The sequence below is a fragment of the Phocoena sinus genome, chromosome 11 (assembly GCF_008692025.1).
Source record: "Phocoena sinus isolate mPhoSin1 chromosome 11, mPhoSin1.pri, whole genome shotgun sequence".
NCBI lineage: Eukaryota > Metazoa > Chordata > Mammalia > Artiodactyla > Phocoenidae > Phocoena > Phocoena sinus.
The window spans coordinates 4,908,802-4,930,829 of NC_045773.1; the positions used below are offsets into that span (position 1 = coordinate 4,908,802).

Here is a 22,028-nt window from a genome sequence, read left to right on the forward strand (position 1 = left end):
CAGTCTTTTCTTTTCCTTTTGTTTTTTTTTTTTTTTTAAGTGGCTTTTTTGAGGTATAGTTGACATACAGAAAAGTGCACATATTTAATGTATAGTTCCCCAGATTTTTCTTGTCTTCCATGCCCTTGACGCTGCTGAAGAATGCCGGTGAGGTATTTTGTAGAATGTCTCTCTATTTAGATTGGCCTAACATTTTCTCATGATGCAACTGTCGTTATGAATGTTTGGGAAGAATACTGAAGACCTGATGTGCCCTTTTTGGGGGTATATAAGCTCAATATGTCTTAGTACTGTAGATATTAACCTATTAACCTGGATCACTTGGTTAAAGTGGTGTCTGCCAGGATTCTTCGCTTAAACTTACTACTTTTCTCTTTGTAACTAATAAATATTTAAAGGGAGATACTTGGAGGTTCTGTCCATATTCTGCTCCTCCTTTCACCTTCTAATCTGAGTATTCATCAGTGGGTCCTGCCTGTAGCAGTAACTGCTGCTGAGGTTCTCTGATGGCAATTTTCCATTTCCCTTATTCCTTTAACATTTACTAATTTAAATTCTTCTGTAAGGAAAAGTTCTCCTCCTTCAATTTATTCATTCAGTCATTTATTTATATCAGTATGGAATCATGTGTATATATTTTTTATTTTGGGGGTTGTAATCCAGTGCTATAGTTTTAAAAAAATTTTTTTATATTTATCAAATATATTTGATATTATATATATACATTTGTATTTATCAAATTATTCCAGCTTTGGCCATTGGGAGCTGGAATAATTTGAACAATAAAATAAATAACTATAGTACTGGATTTTAATTCCCCAAATAAAGTATATAGGCATGGGCATTGGATAAATTAAGCTACTTTCTCCTTTGTGACCTGGGATCATAGTTGCATGGCCTACAGAGAATCAGGAAAGATATTTTAATTTTTCTCTCAATTCAATTACAAGTAACACATGAACCTAATATAATGTACTTGTACTGGGACTTATTTCTAAGGATTTGTGTTATTTCTCAACCCCCAGGTTTGTTTTGTTTTGTCTATCTTCGTTTTGTCTTAGACAAATACGTTACTGTGCTTTTCTTCCACTGACTGGTAAATTATACAGTAGAAAGTATTCTGATAGTCAAAATAAAAGCTCTCTAAGAAATGTTACAATAAAATACTATGAAGCATTTGCATGTTCTTTAAAAAAGACCTTTCTAAATACAAATTTAGTACAATAAATTCTGAGTTTACCTACCGTTAAAGGGCAACTCTTGTTTAAGGAAATGGCCTTCTTGTATGTCTGTGGCTTAGAGTTGGCTTCTTTCAAATCTGAACAATTAAAAAGAAAAAAGATTTTTAATATACACACATATTCAAAATTCTTAGACAACCTAGGATACCAAAATGTACAAGCACAGATGAATGTATTTTCTCTGTTGGATTTCATCATGACTGTTTGCTTTCCCTGAGCTAGAATGCTTTGTATTCTCTAGAAGCAACCAACAGACTGACTTGCAAACCATTCAGGGCTGGAGAATCTTCCTAAAGAGACGTGGATTAGATTCATTTTGCCTACTCTCCTGTTCTGTCACTGATCATGAGTCAGGGTCCTTTGTCTCATCCATCTTTTATGTCAAATTAATGAAGACACCTACATTGGGCAGACTTAAGAAAAACTAGATTTTAAAAGGGTTAGTAACGTCAAGAGATAGAGGACTGATAAAATTTATACACAGCAAAGATTACATTTATGAAAATATAAGCTCATTCTAGAGGGCACATGGCTGTTAAGCCTAAGGTAAAAGCGTCACAACCATTTAGGGACAGTAGATACAGCACATTTCACGGGGACCAGATTTTTAAAGGAAGATGCAGAGAGCAGATTATCTGAGTAACTATGTCAAAGGTCTAGGGATGTGTATCCTTGGCTCTTACGAAGGGCTCAGGGATCCTAGAATAGCTGTACATTTCGTAAAGACAAAACAGTACCCAGGGCCAAAGGCTTATCATCAGGGCCTTCAAAGTCCCAACATCCAGACCCAACATTCTGCACAGTCTAACCTACCCAAAATTCTAATTTTTTTTCTTTTTTAATGCTGCACCTTTCCACTTGGAATTTGCAAAACCTATTCTATTACCCAATGCATGGGTAACGTAGTGGATCATGAATATAAAATGTTTTCCCATTTTCTTATTTCTACTTTGAAAGAATGTAAACTACAGCCAATGTATTTTGTTTGATCCTTTGTTTCACTCACACTGTTTAGTACTGCTGTTTGGAAACTGAAAACCTCCTAATGAACTCAACAATACGGTAACAATTTTGTTTTCATAATGGGGCATATTCTTCTATAGAAAGAGCTAGCTTGTCAGGGTTTTAGACCTGTCTGCTTTGCTTTTTGACTGCTCATCTGTATCACAGCAGTTTACTCTCCATGTGAAACAAACAGTCTTTCATTTGTTAGTCAAAAATGAAATGAGTACCCACATCAAACCTGTCCATTACATATAACATGCATAGCGCATGAGAAACAACTTTATAATGGATTACTATTTAGACTTTTTTCACCTTTAAGTCAACAAAAAAGTGCTTAAATATGTGAAAACAAAAGGAAAGAGTATTAATAAAGAAAAATGTGAGCAAAATCTCTATCTGAAAAATTAAATAATGTTGACTACAGGGTAAGATTAAGTCATACTAGCTTTTCTTGACACTCATTCCAATTTCTCTTTGAAATACATATGAATTCACTAAGAAATAGACAGCAAGAAAGAGACAAGATAAAGTTAAGATTTCTGGAAACTGCTGTGTATTCCTAGCTTGTAGCCCTAAGAGTTGGATCAAACAGAAAACTGGACCAGTTTCTGTGATTTTCAAAGGCAGACAGAATCTATAACCTTTCCTAAAACCCCCTCCCCCAGTAACATCAGTAGTCTTTCTGTACCCATTCAGAACTGCACCGTACCACAGAAGGTACAGTTTGCAGGCATAAAATATAATAAGTAGGGCAGACACGAGATCCACTGTGGGGGCAGTATACATCAAGTATTACAGTTCTTTCATGTTCCCCATCTGGTCAGTTAAATACAGACTGGTTTATACTCGTTAGTTTATAAATCCTTCTACTCATTAATATAAGCCAGAGAACCAGGCTGTGAAGAGAGCAGACAAGCCCCTCACGTTTCAACAAAACCCACACTAGACAGGGTCTGTTCTACTCATCCAGCTTTTTAATATCTGAGATAGGCTTTTTACCAGAATCTAAGTAGATAATAATGCAAGCCAAAGGGAAACTTACTATATTTGTCTGAAATGGTATAAATGGTAAAAGTTGACTTAAGAAATAGGAAAATAAGTAAAAATGAAAACGACTGAAAACTTAACAAAGACTGGCTTCCCCAAGAAGTTCTGGGGCTAGATAATTTTATAGATACATTTTTTTCAAATGTTCAAGGAAGAAATAAGTTTCTTGCCACATAAACTGTTTCTGAGTAGGAAAAAAAAAAGAGTGACCAAATTAATTTTTCAAAACCTAACAAGACAAAATAGTTAACAAGGTAACCTAACAAGAAAGATACCTAACAAGAAACAAAAAACCTCACAAGAAAAATACCAACCTCGCTTATTAATATGGACTTACAAGTAAAAATAAAATGCTAATGAACAAATGCAATAGTATACTAAAAGAATAAACCACCATAATAAAGTTGGATTTATCTCAGAAAGACAAAGAAGATTTAATATTGGAATACATATTAAAATAATGTGTTCCAGCACTAGGTTGAATTTTAAAAGAAACCACATGACTATTTCAAAAAATACAAAAGAAAATAATAAATTTCAACATTCATTCTTGAAAATATTTCCTTAAAGAACTAAGAAACTTTAATAAGAATATTAATCTCAAACTTACAACCAACATCATCTTAATTGTGAAATATTATAGCAGCATCTCCCAAAATATGTTCTATAGATAACTAGATTCTTTAAGATTTTCCAATGGAAAAGCTTCCACCACAAGATGACTTTGCACATGTTGTTCACATTTGGAGGTTAGTGAAGTACATTAGCATTGTATATGCTCAGTAAGCCCCACAACTAGAAAAGAAACAGTGTCAACAATAACAATCTGCTTAGCTGTTTAACTCATTAGTTCTCAAACTTATTTGAGCATTTCTTTTCTCACTTTCCGTTATTTCACTCCTTAACCCACTTCACTGTGGCTTTTGCCACCCACCTTTCTACTGAAACTCAAGCAAAAGTGACAAGTGGTCTCCTTCTTGCTAAATCCATTAGACTTTTCTTGATTTTCATTCTATTTGCCCAATTGTGTGCCGGTAAGTGTTTAACAACTGGCTCTCCTTGCAGGAAAAATGCTCCGGTTTGTAGTGTTTGCTAATTTCTGTGGTGTAAATACGCCCACGGTGACTGACTTAGGGCCGACAGCAGAGTCGGGCAGAGCCGGGGCAGCAGCAGCATATTACATGGTATCCCCACCTCACAGATGCAATCCACACCAACACCACATTGATGTAAAATAATCAGGAAGCAATGCAGTTGGTGTGGTTACTACCTCTGTTTTTATCATAACTTGTTTCACTGCTCGTATATACAATCTAACTTTTAACAATGGCTGTGGATAACAGTCGGCTCACAAAAATCCTAAAAATTTAACAATTGACTTTCACAAGCGAGTCTGAGCTGGCTCCAGCACCGCGCCGTCTCTTCCTTTGCATCATTTGATATTCTGTGTATCCTCTACTCTTGAAACTGTCTCCTCCCTTTGCTGCCTAGTGACCAGTTACTTTGAATTCTTATCCTAACCCTATGACTACTATGTTAGTCCTTTTCCTTGGTACCTCTTCCTCCTGAGTTTTTCGATCCTATGTGTTCTGCAAGTTCCTTCTTGGCCTCACTCTTACCCATAAACATATCTACTTGCTTACAGCTTCCAAATCTTCATCTCTAACCACGTCTTCTCTCAAGACTTCTAAATCTGTATTTCCAATTTTTTGGGAACACCTCTCCCTGAGTTTCTTCAGGAACCTCCAACTCAACAATTCCTAAGCTGGCTACCCATCTCTTCCCTCTGAAGAATCAAAGACACACAGTCCAACACATATTGGACCACTCCTCGCTCCCTGCTAGATAAAAGGTGTTCGATTCTCTACTCCAGCCTTGCAAAGTACATTCAAGGAAGCTCAGTTCATAACCATAGGCAACACTTCTCACATCCCTTTCCCCCTTCCCTTCGACTTTTTCACACCCCACACTTTCCAAAGTTTCACCTTCAGCAAAAGCCCTCCCAACTCAACACTTTCTCCATTCTCAGCCCAGTAATGTCATAATCTCTCCTTCATCTCTTTCCCAGCTTTTCATGTCCAGACCCTTTCTTCTCATTCTCCAATACTTCAGCACAAAAATCTAGGAACTGACCTTGTAAAATCAACTTTTCTAAGGGTAGGGGAAACGGGTTTTGTGCTGTCAAATGAAAATTCTCTTTGGTGCATTGGGGGAAGGTGAAAGTATATGAACACTCCCAAACAACTGATTTTTATCCCATTGAACTAAATACATGGGTCTCCCACTAACCCCGCAAATTGCTGATTGATTCCCTTAGAAGCCAGAGTCAAGATGAGCCAATCACATCCTTCCCTAGATTTTTACAACATGCATACAAAATTGGCTATTAAATTGACGTCTATATCCTGAGGTGGCAAAATAAAATGACTTTATTTGAATTAAGAGGAATTTAAGAGAAAGAGAAAAATGAAAATAAAGAATCTCCCAAGGGTGGTCGGTTTTAAGTGACAGTGGAGTTACTGAATTGAATATAAGGTAAAGATCTGGTGATCTGACTTACCTTGTCACAAGTAACAAGAGTAAGTGCTTTCAAGTTGCTTACCACTTACATGACACATAAACGGATTTGCAGTGAACCAGAACAACTAAAAGCTTGGATCTAATCCATGGTTACATCTGAATACGGTTACACTTGTGTAGATATAATTGTTAAGTGTGGAATGGTGCTGGTAGTATGGGGTAGAGTGGAATGGTGCCGGTAGTATGGGGTACAGTTATCTCATTCTCTGGCAAGTTACATACTGGAAAATCAGACTCTTGCTAAAGTGTGCAAGACATGGTGGCTGGATTCAGGCTGCTTGAGTTCAAATCTTAGTTTTCAGGGTGGCTGGATTCAGGCTGCTTGAGTTCAAATCTTAGTTTTATCACCTGGCAGGTTATTTTTACCTCTCTGTGTTTGTTTCTTCATCTGTAAAACAGAGATAATAGTGTATACCTTTTACAGTTTGTTGGAAGAATAAAATGAGATAATGTACATAATGTGCTTAAAATAGAGCCTGATACAGAATAAGTGCTCAGTAAATATTAACTATGACTATCAATTGCTAGGCTACTTTTTTGGTGCTTAATTAAGAAAGAGTCCTTTAGAAGGATGGGTAAATGACAGCTTAGCTGAGGATTTAAACTGTGGAGTAGATGGAAGTGTAAACTGAACTGGAATAAAGCATTCTCTAAGCATGAAATCCTATGGTTACATTTATAAATCAATCATAAACTAAGTTATCCTAATGAGTAATATTACTCCAAAAAGTCATGATACCTATTTAGGATTAGGAAGTCGAATGAAACGGTAGATTTGAAATTAAAAAGAAACAATTATGGGGCTTCCCTGGTGGTGAAGGGGTTAAGAATCCGCCTGCCAATGCAGGGAACACGGGTTCGAGCCCTGGTCCAGAAAGATCCCACATGCCGCGGAGCAACTAAACCCGTGCACCACAACTACTAAGCCTGCGCTCTAGAGCCCGTGAGCCACAACTACTAAGCCCACGTGCCACAGCTACTGAAGTCCACACGCCTAGAGCCCGTGCTCCGCAATGAGAGAAGCCACCTCAGTAAGAAGCCCGCTCACTGCAACGAAGTAGCCCCTGCTCGCCGCAATTAGAGAAAGCCTGTGTACAGCAACAAAGATCCAACGAAGCCAAAAATAAATAAATCCCTGGTGGCGCAGTGGTTGAGGGTCTGCCTGCCGGTGCGGGGGACGCGGGTTTGTGCCCTGGTCCGGGAAGATCCCACATGCCGCGGAGCGGCTGGGCCCGTGAGCCATGGCCGCTGAGCCTGCGCGTCCAGAGCCTGTGCTCTGCAGCGGGAGAGGCCACGGCGGTGAGAGGACCGCGTACCACAAAAATAAATAAATAAATAAATAAAATAAATTTATTTTTTAAAAAAGTCAACAATTATTTGTTGAGCTTCTGATATTTGTTAGCAGTGTTCTAAGCACTGGGGATAATGAACAAAACAGACTAATATTCCAGCTCTTGTGTAACTGTGTAAATAAAGATGTAATAAAACATATTAGATGGTGTTAAAGGATCCATATGCTATATCTGATATATCTACCATGTGGAAAAAAAGAGGACCTAAGGTTGTTAAAGACAATTAGGAATTATTTCAACAAGCTACTGTGCTTTACTAAAGTTTATGAATTAAGGTCTATTGATCCCCTTCTCCAAATCTGAGGATTAGTGATTCACTAATTTTTTAAAAAATCAGTTGAAATCCAGTTATAAGTGATAATCAATTTTATTTTGTCTCTGAAATAGCAACATAAGCATTTTGCTCATGTTACATTCAGAGGAAAAAATCGCTAATGTACAACATGGTGACTATAGTTGATAACACTGTATTGTATAATCAAAATTTGCTAAGGGAGCAGAACTTAAATGTTCTCACCAAAAAAAAAGAGGGAGACAGAGAGAGAGATTTGCAAGGTGATGGATCTTAATTAGCAAATGGAGGGAAGCCTTTCACATTGCATATGTATTTCAAGCCACCACAATGTATATTTTAAATACTTTACAATTTTACGTCAATTATACCTCAATAAAGAAAAAAATCCCTACTTCCTTATTTGATTCGTAGATTAAAATACATTTCATTTCCATACTATAGTTAGAGACCAAACCAAAAAAAGAGATATTAGGAATTGGGAAACTGGAAAAGGAAGAGGACAATCGGAGGGAGAGAAACAGAGGCAGAAAAGGAAGGAAAACAAAGAGACAGAATATGGGAAACACCAAGAATGAAAAAGGGGGAAAAAAAGGTGGGAACAAGAGGGAATAAAAACAGAGCTAGAGCAAGAATTGAGGGGCAGAGGGAGGCAGGAGGCAGCAAGGAGGAAGAAGACGGGAGAGGAGAGGCTCCGAAACCAGAGTCAGAGGAAATGACGTTTCCTGTTTTAGCTCAGCGGCTCACTGTGGATACAAGCATCAGAAAGTCATCACTCGTGTTTTAAATACTGTGCAGAAATTAAGAAGCCACCATAATTATTGAGCCAAAAAGTGTTCACATCGGTAATTACATAAGGATGTTGCCTTCAGCAAACAGTTTTTCTCTAAACTCACATTTTCCCTACTTCTGTGCCTGTGCTAATAGTTTCCCATGTGAAATGCTTTGTCCACCGTCACCCCACGTTCGATGAACAATATTCAATAAATATTTATTGGGAGTTCCCTGGTGGCGCAGTGGTTAAGAATCCGCCTGCCAACGCAGAGGATACGGGTTCGAGCCCTGGTCCGGGAAGATCCCACATGCAGTGGAGCAACTAAGCCTGTGCACCGCAACTACTGAGCCTGTGCTCTAGAGCCCGCGAGCCACAACTACTGAGCCCACGTGCCACAACTACTGAAGCCTGCGCTCCTAGAGCCTGTGCTCCACAACGAGAAGCCACCGCAGTGAGAAGCCCGCACACCACAATGAAGAGTAGCCCCCACTCACTGCAACTAGAGAAAGCCCGCATGCAGCAACGAAGACCCAATGCAGCCAAAAATTAAATTAATTAATTTAAAAATATATATTTATTGAGTACCTACTATATGCCAGGCACTGTTCTAGGAACAGTTTGAAATGTTACATAGATTATAATGAAAAATATCAGCTGTTTCAATAATACACAACGAAAATGAGCTATTTTAACAAAACTGTCTACTAGGCTTGAGGTGAAATGAATTTTTTCTTCTGCAGCTAACGTTTTTCTCCACCAGATACCATTGGCACTAAACCAATCCTTATGAAAATCATGTCCCTTACTGAAGTTAAAAGCATTCCAGCATTTCCCCCCAAATATGGTAAGGCTATCACTCCTATAGGAGTCTGGTTCTCTGGATCTTCCCAAGTACAATTAATCTGTGATGATTTTAGCTGCTAAAATGTTGAAGCCTGTAATAACTAAGTGAAATAAGTTGAATAATAAAAGTTATTTGAACTTTCACCCACATCAAAATGGAATCCCAAAGACATTCCCCAAATGGGTAGCCATGCCTGGTCTTGTTCAACCTTGGCGTTACATTGAACAAATGATTTAGAATCACATCAGCAGCCTGTGATTTACGTAACTCACTTCTGCAGAAATTCACGTTGCTTGTGAAAAACATCATATGGAAGAGGAACTTACTCCAAATATGACAATTGGAAATAAATGAACGCTGAGAAGGCATTAGGGAACAGTACTTTCTTAAAAAAGAACTGTGGAACTAACTGCACAGATATGTTTAAAAATCAAATTTGCATTCAAATTTAGGGAAATGTAGTTACCCGTATGATGAAAATGGTAGTACACCTTGGTGTTCCAATATGGTCAATTAAGAAAGAAATAGGAATGTAATCTGCAAAAATGCTGAATCACTGCTCTGTACACCTGAAACACACAATACTGTAAATCAACTACACTTTCATTTAAAAAAAGAGAAAGAAATATGTTCTCTAAGTTAATGTTGTAGAACAGGAAATCAGCTTAAAGTTGGAAGGGACTTTATAAGCTCCCTAATTAATTTCTTCTATCAAACAAGACTTCTTAACAGATGGCCGTTCAGATTCTGCATGAATCTCTAGTGACAAAAGCACGCACTGCCTCACAAGGCAGCCGTCCCCACCGCTGGACAACTGTAGTCATTAGAATTCTCTCCTTATCCATTCACCTGTCGATAGACACTTAGGCTGCTTCCATGCCCTGGCTATTGTAAATAGTGCTGGAATGAACACTGTGGTACATGTCTCTTTTTTTCTTTACACTGAGCTCATGTATGCCTCCCTTTAATTTCTAGCAATCCTTCGACAAGGCCGTCGACCCTATGACCCTATGACGTTGACCCTATGACCCAGGAGCTCCATAAGGGAAGGGACCAGTCTGCCTTGTCACTGCTCTTGTCCGGAGCCAGCACGACACACGGCACAGAGTAAAGTACCATAAAAATGAGCCATAAAAATGAGTAAACGGCTGATGACTGCCCTTATAGGACCCAGTCAGTAAGTCCAGTCCATTTGTCCTTTAGGGGAGTGGAGCTCTACTGGCATGAAGGCATTTGTTTTTTTCAATCTGTTGTGGATACTTTTTTTTTTTTTTTTGCAGTTCACGGGCCACTCACTGTTGTGGCCTCTCCCGTTGTGGAGCACAGGCTCCGGACGCGCAGGCCCAGTGGCCATGGCTCATGGGCCTAGCTGCTCTGCGGCACGTGGGATCTTCCCGGCACACGAACATGTGTCCCCTGCACCAGCAGGCAGATGGGAAGCCCAGTTGTTGTTGTGGATACTTTTATAAAATGTAAAACCGTGTGCCTAAATGTCATGAGAATATAAACTTTTTTTCCATTAATGATGTTTTTCATTTCTTTTTTTTTTAATTGAAGTATAGTTGATTTACAGTGCTGTGTTAGTTTCAGGTGTGTACACCTGAAAAGTGATTCAGTTATACATAAATATATTCTTTTTCAGATCCTTTTCCATTATAGGTTATTACAAGATACTGAATATAGTTCCCTGTGCTATACAGTCGATCCTCGTTGGTTATCTATTTTATATACAGTAGTTTGTATCTAGTAATCCCAAAGTCCTAATTTATGCCCCCCTTTCCCCTTTGGTAAGTGTAAGTTTGTTTTCTAATATAAACATTGATAAATGCTTATCCTCAGATCTGCACTTACCTCGTGCCAAGTCAGTAACTAGGAGTGTGTGTGGAGCACATCAGTGTCTAAACTGTCCTCAGAGGCCACTCACTGCTTCGCGACATCCCTCTCACTTTCTCTCTCTCTGTTCCGACAGGCCCTCTTCATGTTATGTCCAGATTTCGCGATAGCCTCCTAGCTGCTTGCCTTGCACACTACTGCCAAATTAATCTTCTGATTAAATCATCTCACTCTTCTCCTCAAGACCTGGAATCTCAACACTCCTTACAAGATAAAACCCACACTCCTTTGCCTACATTCCAGACCCATTCTCATCTGACCTAAAATCTACATCTCTAATCACGTTTCTCACTCCTCACACTGGCATACTACCCACTTCCAATGGGACGATCTCTGCAAAATGACCCCCCCAACACACGCTTATTCACTAGTCCAGGCTCCGTTTTCTTACACTGGAAATTCTTTCCCCCTCCTCTTAGGCCATCACAAGCCCTGAACTTTTTTTGCCTTTAGGTAAAATTCACATTCTTAAAATTAACTACTTTAAAGTGTGTGATTCAATGATATTTAGTACATTCTTAAAGCTGTGCAACCGTCAACTCTATCAAGTTCAAAAACATTTCTTCACCTCAAAAGGAAATCCTGTACCCATCAAGCAGTCACTCCCCCTGCCCCCTGCCCCCCACACCCTGGCAACCACCAATTGCTTTCTATCTCTACGGATCTGCCTAGTCTGGGTATTTCATATTAACAGAATCGTACTTGGATTCCTTTCTGTTTCTTTCCCTGTATGTATATAAATATATATATATATATTTTTTGTAGTACGCGGGCCTCTCACTGTCGTGGCCTCTCCGTTGCGGAGCACAGGCTCCAGACACGCAGGCCCAGCGGCCGTGGCTCACGGGCCCAGCCGCTCCGCGGCATGTGAGATCTTCCCAGACCTGGGCACGAACCCGTGTCCCCTGCATCAGCAGGCGGACTCTCAACCACTGCGCCACCAGGGAAGCCCTCCCTGTATATTTTTAAAGCCATTTTTCTTAAGGTTACCCTGTCAATCCCTCAGCTTTTGACGTCTAGTCCAACCGCTATATCCTCTACAGGCTTTCCCTGGATTTACCCTCCACTCCACACTGATCTCGCCATTTTCTGAATTTTCGTAGTGCTTGTTTTCTGCCTTCTTTAGTTTAGTCTTTAATCACACAGTGCTTTGAATTTTTGGTTAACCCTTTTTGATTCATGTAGATTATAAACTCCTAGTTCTAGGAGCTGTGCTGTCTCCCTTTGTGCCCAGAACCTAGTGAAACTGTGTGTAACTCACTGTGTCCGGATGTTTATGAATGAGGAGCAAGTTAAGGAAAGTGAAGTCTTGACCATCAGTTAGAGAGAGCTTCAAACCCATGTCAGTTCTTATCCTTCCTTCTATCATGCTCTCCTCCCTGCCATTGTGCTTCTCAGTGTTGTACGTATGGGTACGGGTCACCTCTTTGCTCTGGTAGGAGATGAACAGGTGTGGCTGCAGGAAGATGATGGCAGGGTGCCCAAGGGTGGAGAGGGTGCAAATTCCCTACGTTGATCTCTTGCTAAGAACTCCTACCTTTGTTCTACAAGCACAGATGAAGGTCTACTGAGAAAAGTGGGCATGCAGAGATGTCACAAGGCCACATAAAAAAAGGTTCATCTATTTGCTTTGCTTTTATATGTACATCAGTTCCTTTGTCTGGTATTTTTGATTTGAAGTGGCTCATAAACGTGTATCTATCTTGTAAAAGGAGATTAACTGTGAAACAATTACAGTAATAATACTTGTGATTCATACATGAAATCGCTAAGCGTATAGTTATTTTATATATTAAAAACAAATGAATAGGTTAAAACTAGGTAGTGTTTTATCTAACAATTGCCAAAAAGTTTGAAAGGGAACTGGTTTTATTCTGTGCATGAGTAATAAGTCTAAGTAACATCTGTATCACACATCCTTATGAACTTTTCTCCAGCTGTAGTACTAAACAGAATTTGTTACAGTTGCCACTGGAAGCCTCCAAGCAAGAAAATAAAACACTCTGGCCCTTAGGCCATTTAAAACCTGTTCTTCTGACCAGAACAAGTAAAAGATCCAACCTAGAAGGCTGAAGGCTATAATTAACATTTTTTTCCCTTTCATATCCCATTTTGCCCGCTTTAGGAGAGCAAAATGGAAATTTCTTCTGGCATTAATTTCATATCATTATGTGTTACGAAAAATGTTAAATAAAATGGAAATAAACATTTTAGAGAGTAATTTAGGCAATTCCCTAAACATGTAGAAAACAGTAGCACTGAGAATCCCACATTGAAAAAGCACAAAGTTGTCCTCAATATCCAACCAAGTTTAAAGTACTTATAAAGTACTGATAATGTGCCCAAGTCCCCTGTACTGTAGGCTGTGAATTAGGGAAGGTATGCAGGGCATATATATGTAAGTGGGATAAGAAGAATTACAACATTCATTCCTGCTCTCTAGGAATTCACAATGTTGTTTACACAGAACTTGCACATAAAACTTATAAGACCTGACAGCAAACAGGCAGCAAATACAACGTGTGATACAGAATCTGGAGCGCATAAAATTACATTTCAGAGTAGATCTGCCTTCTAATTATGTTTTACTTCAGCTAAGATTAAAGTTAGTTTGCATTTTCTGAGTTCAAAAGCTGGTGGCCAGGGTAAATATTTCACACACATGTTGTATGACAAAGGAAATCAACCTGACGTTTAAAGCTTAACATGCATAATAAGAACAAAATAATTGTGTGTATGCGCTGTATTTTGTGAGGATTGGAGGTCATTCTAGCAGGCATGGGCAAATACACATGAATTGGGACCTCCCTGGTGGTCCAGTGGTAAAGAATCTGCCTTCCAACGCAGGGGACGTGGGTTTGACCCCTGGTCAGGGAACTAAGATCCCACATGCCGCGGGGCAACTAAGCCCGTGTGCCACAAACTACAGAGCCCACGCGCCCTGGAGCCTGTGCGTCACAACTAGAGAGAGAAAACCTGCACGCCACAACTAGAGAGAAGCCTGCGCACCGCAGCAAAGAGCCTGCGCTGCAATGAAAGATCCTGCACGCCTTAGCGAAGAGCTTGCGGACCGTAACTAAGATCTGACACAGCCAAAAAAAAAAAATAAAAAAAAAAGAAAAGAAAAAGAAAAAGAAAATAAGTATTTTTTTAAAAGGCATCACCATCTGTTGGGGATGGGCAGAATGGCTGCACTTTATTAAAAAACAAAAAAACAAATACACAGGAATCGTGATATGGCCTAAAGACACAATGATGTCAATACGCTGTGTTCCCATCACTTAATTATTTTCTCAGCTTTCACTGTGTGGTTATTTGCCTGCCTAGTGCTAGTTGCTGGTTCCCCTACCCGGTCTGAAAGGCACCTGTCCCACCATCTATAAGGCCATGTCACCAGGTGGGCAGATTTTGTTTCCTATATAAGGATATTTGGTGCTGAAAAGCAAGCAGTCATTTGATAAATGTTTATGGATTCTGAATAAACCATGGTCAAATCTGTAAAATCTGAAGGTTTTGGTTACATCTGCATTGAGATGCACTTTAATATTCCATGTCTATATATGAAAAAATTAATTCTTTTTAACTTCATATAAATTCCTTCAAAATCTATTTTCCTTATCATTTTTTCCCAAAAGTTTCATGCTGTTCAGGATTTCTAAGTGGTCAGTAATATATTTTCTGCGAATTTGAAAACAACTGAAATGGTAGTCAGACAACTGGATTGTGAATATAGAAGTTGGAAATAGCTATAATACTTAAATTGACCAAAGGATGGTCATTTGAAATAAGATCTGCGTCTCCCTTTACTCAAATATTATATTCCAACTATGTAAAAGTTCTAAATATGCTTGTAAAGGTAAGTAGCTAACTTTATTTCCCAGGGGAAAAAAGTTGTGTGTTTTTTTTTTTTCACTTTAATGGGATAGTCCCAGTGAAATTTGTTTTACATTTTTGTTAGGTGTAAATAACTTTTTTTTGTAAATAAAGTTAGGAACTATATTCACATGGATAGTTAACCATTTAAATATATCCATTTTGAGAATATTATAAAATAAATAACCCTTCTGCAAAGTAAGTACCCTATCATTTGGATTTTCAAGAATAGTTAATAGCTTATTAACAAAAGATGCATTCCTACATCTTTTGCTAATAAATTTTACTACTGAGAGAGAAATAAAGTAATATAGTAAATACATTATACATTATGTGTGATACATACTACATACATATAACCTAAAATACGTTAATAATAAGAGATTTAGGAAAAATATTCAAGGACACAGGTTTTTCCCTACTTCACACATAACTGAAAGACAGCCACCTGGCTCCACGCTGGCCTGGCAATGCTGCCGGGTCACAAGGCAGGGATTAGGCTACTGCCTACTCTTAGTCACCATCTCGTCCATTAACATCCTTGTTAAATCTAGATAACAATAGTCATGAACGTCAGGAGGGATGTACTTGTCTGTCTTGTTCATTGCTTTATCCTCCTTCTCTGAAACAGCTCTCGGCACAAAGTAGGAGCTCAATAGATTTTTGTTGAAGAAGTTAAGTCTTCATTAAAAAGGAGCTTCTTCTCAGTAGATTTGCTCTGGGGGGGTATCATCGCCAAGTTTGTGTTACCCACAACTTCTGAGAGCCATAAACTGAGTTTTGTTAGCTGAGGTTTGCCTTGGGCTATATTGAGAATTAAATCATCAGAAATGGTAGGGGCAGGGCGGGGTGGGGGGGAGGCGAAAGAAGAGAGAAATATTACTTAGTATCCCTGATATAAAGCTTCTAAAAAGCTTTTAAAACTTTGTTTTCATTTAGATAAAGACTATTCCAAAGACATCAGACTGATATAAATTTCTCAAAAGAAGTTCCAAAGAAAGTGACAAGAAAAATGTAACCTGTAATCTGGGTCAAAGGCAAAACTACTTAATATTCCCTTTGGGATTTCTAGAACAATGCAACAGAAAAAAGGAAAAATTAATTAATTCAAAGGATATTGCTCTGTGTATGTGTATTGTATACACACACACATATATATATATTGCTGTGTATGTGTGTGTCTGTGTGTGTATATATATATATATATATATATATATACACACACATATATATATCTTTTACAGTGTTCACTCAGAGGTCTGACAAGATTTTGGGAAACCTCTACTCATTTGCTATTTTAAAGCTCTTGTTATTTTAAAAATTATTATCACAAATTACATCAAGGTCTCATAATGACCATCTGTAGTAGAAGTTTACCTTCATGTGCTTCTCCATCAGCTATTTATGGTTATAAGTTCAGTATTCTGTCAAATGTTAGAAGACAAATAACTCTATCCTGAGGTTATTTAATTTTAGGGGAAAAAAACCCATAATAGATATACATATTTTTTAAAAAAAGACTTAAAGGGGGGGGCTTGAAAATAAAAGAGCTCAGGAAACCACTGTAAAAAAAAAAGCTTGGTTGTTGGTGTATGCTAAAGATCAAAGAGTACACAGGCCCAAAGAAATCAACAAATTCAAACCTTATGTATGGCTGAGAAAATTAAGAGGCTGTGACAAAGATACGGTATTTTTTCCACCCAAATACAGGCTAGTCCAGCAGAGTACAGAGAAGCCCGATATATGAAGTAAAATTATGTATGAAATAAAACTGGGTATAACAGCAATGAATTCAGGTAATGTCTCACATTATCGTCGATGGCTTTAAAGGAATAAAAAAGCTAGAGGGGTTCTCAAATGTTTAATTTACTTTTTGCTTGATCTTTACTGATCAGCGTCACAGACATACTAAAAAAAAGCAATAAATGTAGGCTTTTAATTATAGACGTAATTTTATATTACTGGCTAAACTCTGGAAAAGAGAAAAATATAAAAACAAAAAGCCCTCCATACCTCACTATTTTTTTTTTTTTTTTGCGGTACGCGGGCCTCTCACGGCTGTGGCCTCTCCCGTTGCGGAGCACAGGCTCCGGACGCGCAGGCTCAGCGGCCATGGCTCACGGGCCCAGCTGCTCCGCGGCATGTGGGATCTTCCCGGACCGGGGCACGAACCCGTGTCCCCTGCATCGGCAGGCGGACTCTCAACCACTGCGCCACCAGGGAAGCCCCAATACCTCACTATTTTAATATAACTGTCATAATTTTTGTATGGTCCCTTCCAGACTTTATATATACATGTTTATATAAGGTTGCAATCAGTGGTGCACATACATTCTTTATGTTACTTTTAAAAAAATATTTTTCAGGTTTGCTCTAGTTTTCTAATTTGTCATTGATAATTACATAACATTCCACCTAGTGATTACACCATAATCTACTTAACCATGCCCCTGCTGTTGAATAGTTATTTCCAAATATTGGTTCCTATAACAATGTTCGCATGAAGGTCTTTGTGTATGTGGCTTGTCCTATGTCCTACATTTCTTTGCAAAAAAATCTCAGAAGTGAGGGTATATAGCAGCAGACGGTGTAATATATTGCCCAATTGCTTTTTTAGCAGGCGGAACTAAGTGACAGGGACATCAGCTACACATAAGAGTACAAGTTTCTTCAATTCCTGAATTATAGAATTTTAGGATTTAAAAAAAAAAACTGTCAACAATCGCTAGGACTGACACATTTTCTACTGTTATTAAACTGGAACTGAAGTTTACAAATCCATATCTTGTAAGTCTGTTTAATGTGGGTCCTCTAGGGCCATATCATCCTCAGAGATTTTATAAAATCCAGTCTTTGAACTTGGAGACTCAGGATTCGTGGCAACCATTCTAAGGTAAGAGGAACCAGTGATGCTTGGACTAAGACGGGAGCCGGGGAGCCTCTACGGACACAAGCTTATTGAAAACAAGACTGAGCTTCTCTAAGTAATAAAATGCCAAACCAACGGAGGCAATTTTACAGGATGACCTCAAGAGATTCTACCAATAGGATAATATGGCAAGGGACTTAACTATAGGCAAAAGTAAGGCGTACTAAAAATAATCCAAATTAACTGCGCAGAGCATTGGGCTCTAGGCTCTCAGATGGGATGCAGGCATCACCTGGAGTGAGAGGTTTCCAAACACTACACGTGAGAATCCCCTGAAGGGCTTGTTAAGGGACAGATTACCAGGCCCCATCCCCAGAGTCTCTGATTCAGTAGGTCTGGGGTGGGGCCCGAGAATTTGCATTTCTACCAAGTTCCCAGATGATGCTGATGCTGCTGGGCCAAGGACCACACTTTAGATTATTTCTTTATTCTTTTAAAATCATGTATTAAGTACCTAGTAAGTACCATGCTATGTGCTGGAGATACAAAAAGGAATAAAACCAGTTAGTACCTGCTTCAAGAAATTAATACTCTATGTTTTTGTAGACATTGCACTGCTCTAGTCCTAGAAGTCAACAAACTTGGACCTTGTTGAAAACAAAGTTTAAAAATATATTATATTGCCTTTAAATAAAGCCAGGGTATTTCTAATTAGTTCCAAATGCTTTAGGAAAACATGTAGTAATCCTACAATGGCAAATGCCTGAGTGTTTTCTTCACTCTTCTGGATTTTACTAACATATGCAAATAATTTGTTACAGTATCTTCTTCATTTATATATGTACCATTCATGTGTTTGTTCTCTTTCAAAACTCCATCCACCATATAAAAAAGAGAAAGATTTTCTATAAGTACTTGTCCATACACAATCTAAACATTGTTTACAAAACCCAGGTAATTATCAACTGACAGAAAAGAACAACACTGAGTACAGTAAGACTTGGGGATTCTCTGATTTAGATTCAGACTTCAGTAACACCGTGGAAAAGTGAATGACAAGTAAGCAATATGCTTAGTCATACCCATGAGGGTGGCCTATACTTGTTAAACACTGCCTATCAGCTGATTCACAGAATTAATGAACTTGCTTTTGAGGTGACTGCTAAGCTTCTATTTCTATCACATACATGTTGGCTTCCCATAACTATTTTTGGCAAAAAAATAAAAGGCAAAATAAACTAGGTATAAAATTTTGTGATCTGTGGATCTGCCAAAGTATTAGGCATTATTTGTATGTCTCTGGCATATTGTTTATGACATGATTGAAAGACTCCTCTCATTTCAATCTATTAGAAAGCTACTTTAAAAGTCTGGAAGAACTCATGAAGAGATTACATAATTTGTTTAACGTCACAGAGAAAAGACATAGCGAGAGGTAATATTCAGATATCTAATTACATTAACCAACAACTAACTCCTGGCCTTAAATCTGATAAGATTTCTTGGATAAACTGACATTTAGGAATGACAATTTGTTTTTCTGAAGGAAAAAAATGGTTCAAGGAAGAATTACAATGCATGTTGATTTTTTTTTCCCCCCTCCCAGCACCACACAGCTTGTGGGATTTTAGTTCCCCAGCCAGGGATCAAACCTGGGCCCACTGGCAGTGAGAGCACAGAGTGCTAGCCACTGGACCGCCAGGGAATTCTCGTGTGTTGATTTTTAAGAGAAAAACAAATGCATGTGTGGGAGAACATATCCCTTCCTATCACGGCTATTTCAAGTGGCTATTTTCATATTTGGTTTCATGAAGGTTGGTTTATGGAAAACTGGGGACATGAATCACTTTAATTTTATTTTTCCTTCTCCTGATCCCCTCTTTCAAATTCCAAGTATGTTTACTATTCCTTAAAAGCCTTGTTTGCAGGTAGCAAGCAAACCAGGAGCTAACCTTTCAAATTTTTGCTGAGGATGTCTTAAAGAATTAACCCTGCTGGAAATATTGGCATTTTGCAAGTGGACTCCAAACTTTCAAAGGACACAGATGGTGTTGGCGGCAAAATGAAGGCCAGTGGGGTGGGGTCAAGGTTAAGGAGTTCTTTCCAGCACCTCATCGTTGCCCCTGGCAGTCTGATAGGTATGTTTCCCCATCGCCTTCACTGTAAAGGAATAGTTGTTACTCCTTAAACACGCAGGATAAAAATATCCTCTTTGCATTCACTTTCCCAGATCCTCTCCTGAAGCAACTTATACAGCCCAAGAGAGAAACGGTACTAAGTGGCAACTTTAGAATTTAAAGCTGTCCTAAAAGTCTATGATGTCACCGAGGGGCAGGGTAAATTCTTAGAAACCAACCCTTTCATCCAGGTGTCTGTACAGTTACTGTGCAACCCACACGCAGATCTCTTACACTCCCACTCAGGGTATTTCCCTACTTTTCTCCCTCCTATCTACCTTCTCCTTATCTGCGGTAAACTGTGCAGACTTCTCACCCCAGGTCTGCGCTAATCTGAACTCTTCCCAGAAGGTCAGGAAATCAGTCTCAGAGAGGCTTATCCACACATCACAATTCTCCTAGATGAGTCCACAAATTAACGTGCTCCTTAAAAAATCAGTTAAAACTGGCAATGAATTTATTTTCTAAAAACCAGTGAAGTGGAAGAAAAATGTTTCTTAAACAAGACACTGAAGCAAATTGAACTAAACGATTACAGGATTGAGTGTAAATTCTCCCTGTAAGGTTTTAAATCTCTATCGCAAATGATTCATGGTACATGAATTGATGACTTCATTTCTTTCCTTTACATCTGAGAAATCACAGTAGAGAAAACAATCTCATTGCAGCCCGTCCCTCCAAAGATTTTCAAGTTGAGAATGGCCTGGTCGCTGGAATTAGCTGAAGGTATAGCAATGGCTGTGAGAAAGCCAAACTAGAACGTGAAGAGAGTGGAAATGAGGGCTGCTCCCCACTCCCCACCCGCACAGGGGAAGCCACTGAAAACATGGAACATGCATCTACAAGCACTGGCCTAAGCCTTTCTTTGACCTCTGCTCCCCCATCCTTTGAGTTAGGTCCCCACTTGGGCTCTGTAGCTGCATACTCAGGGAACAGGGTGAGGGGTTCAGGCCTGGAACCAAGGCCCTTACTTGCTTGCAAAGGAGACAATAAAATGGATTATTTAACAATCCATAAGGAGAATTTAAAATTTATTATTTGGATGATGCACAGTTAATTATATGCTTTTCCAGTGAGTCCCTGCTAGTAAACTGTTGGGTTCCTAGGAGGCAGATTCGCTTTTCAAGCCACTAAAGGTCTATTTTTTGGCTACAGTTTCTTAGAGAGAGCCCCAAGTTTTATGACAAGCACAGCCACTGTGTAGTCTTTAAGCTGTGATATTAAAATGTCTTTTGATCTGAAGGATCATAGGCCTCACTAAAAAACAAACACACATTAAGTATTTACAGGGTGCACCATAAAAATATGTAAAGAATAGAACTTTATCAAATCAAAGCACAGCCTGCACCTTCTAAACACATTAGACATAGAAACTGACACGAAAGGATATACACTGTGTCTACACAGGACTCACAGAGATATTATCAGCAAAACAAAAATGATTCCTAGGCTGATTTTTGTCTGAAGTCACCAGAGAATAGGAAATACAGTTTTAAGCTGAATAATGATGAAATTTCTCATTTCAGAAACGTTTTATAAATCGATCACCACATGGCAAGCATTACCTTCAGTTTATTCTTAACAATAATCTCACAATTAATACTAGGGTGAACTAAATAGTGGGAGAAGTATTAGCTCAATTAAATTCAGGGCCAAGGTCATATCATTTAAGATACACAGGTTTGCTGATAAAGTCTTAAAGCCATACAAAAAAAAGAGCACAGAACAATAATTGCACTACTTTTCCCATTTCATTGATTAGGAAATGGAGATTTAGAATGGATAAGTGACTTGCCTCGCTGTGACAAAATGATTAAAAATGTAAACATTCACATTCTGAAGTAAATATTTGTTATTAAAACATAGGTGTGCATTGACTGTTGAAGAAAAATATGAAGAATACATAAACCTGTTTTTTAAAATAAAAAAATAATGTAAGTATATACTATTATCGGGGATAGCTGCTGTCTTAACATCTCCGAAAGTTTTCCCCAAAATACGGTCTATTTTATTTGAGCTGATTTCCTGTCAAGAACCTACTTAAGTACTGTAGGTAAATAAAAATTAAAACATGACATTT

At 38.5% G+C, this 22,028-nt stretch overlaps 1 protein-coding gene across 4 annotated transcripts in view; it reads right to left on the reverse strand.

The window, feature by feature from the left end:
- PPARG (peroxisome proliferator activated receptor gamma) overlaps positions 1 to 22,028 on the reverse strand; it is a 137,745-nt gene that overhangs the window by 112,111 nt on the left and 3,606 nt on the right. For 3 of the 4 annotated variants that reach the window (XM_032650112.1, XM_032650115.1, XM_032650114.1), the window contains exon 2: positions 1,245 to 1,318. The gene's annotated coding sequence lies outside the window, so the exon portion shown is untranslated. Of the gene's footprint in view, positions 1 to 1,244; positions 1,319 to 9,602; positions 9,695 to 22,028 lie in introns of those variants that run through there. The other variant, XM_032650116.1, reaches the window with a different exon arrangement.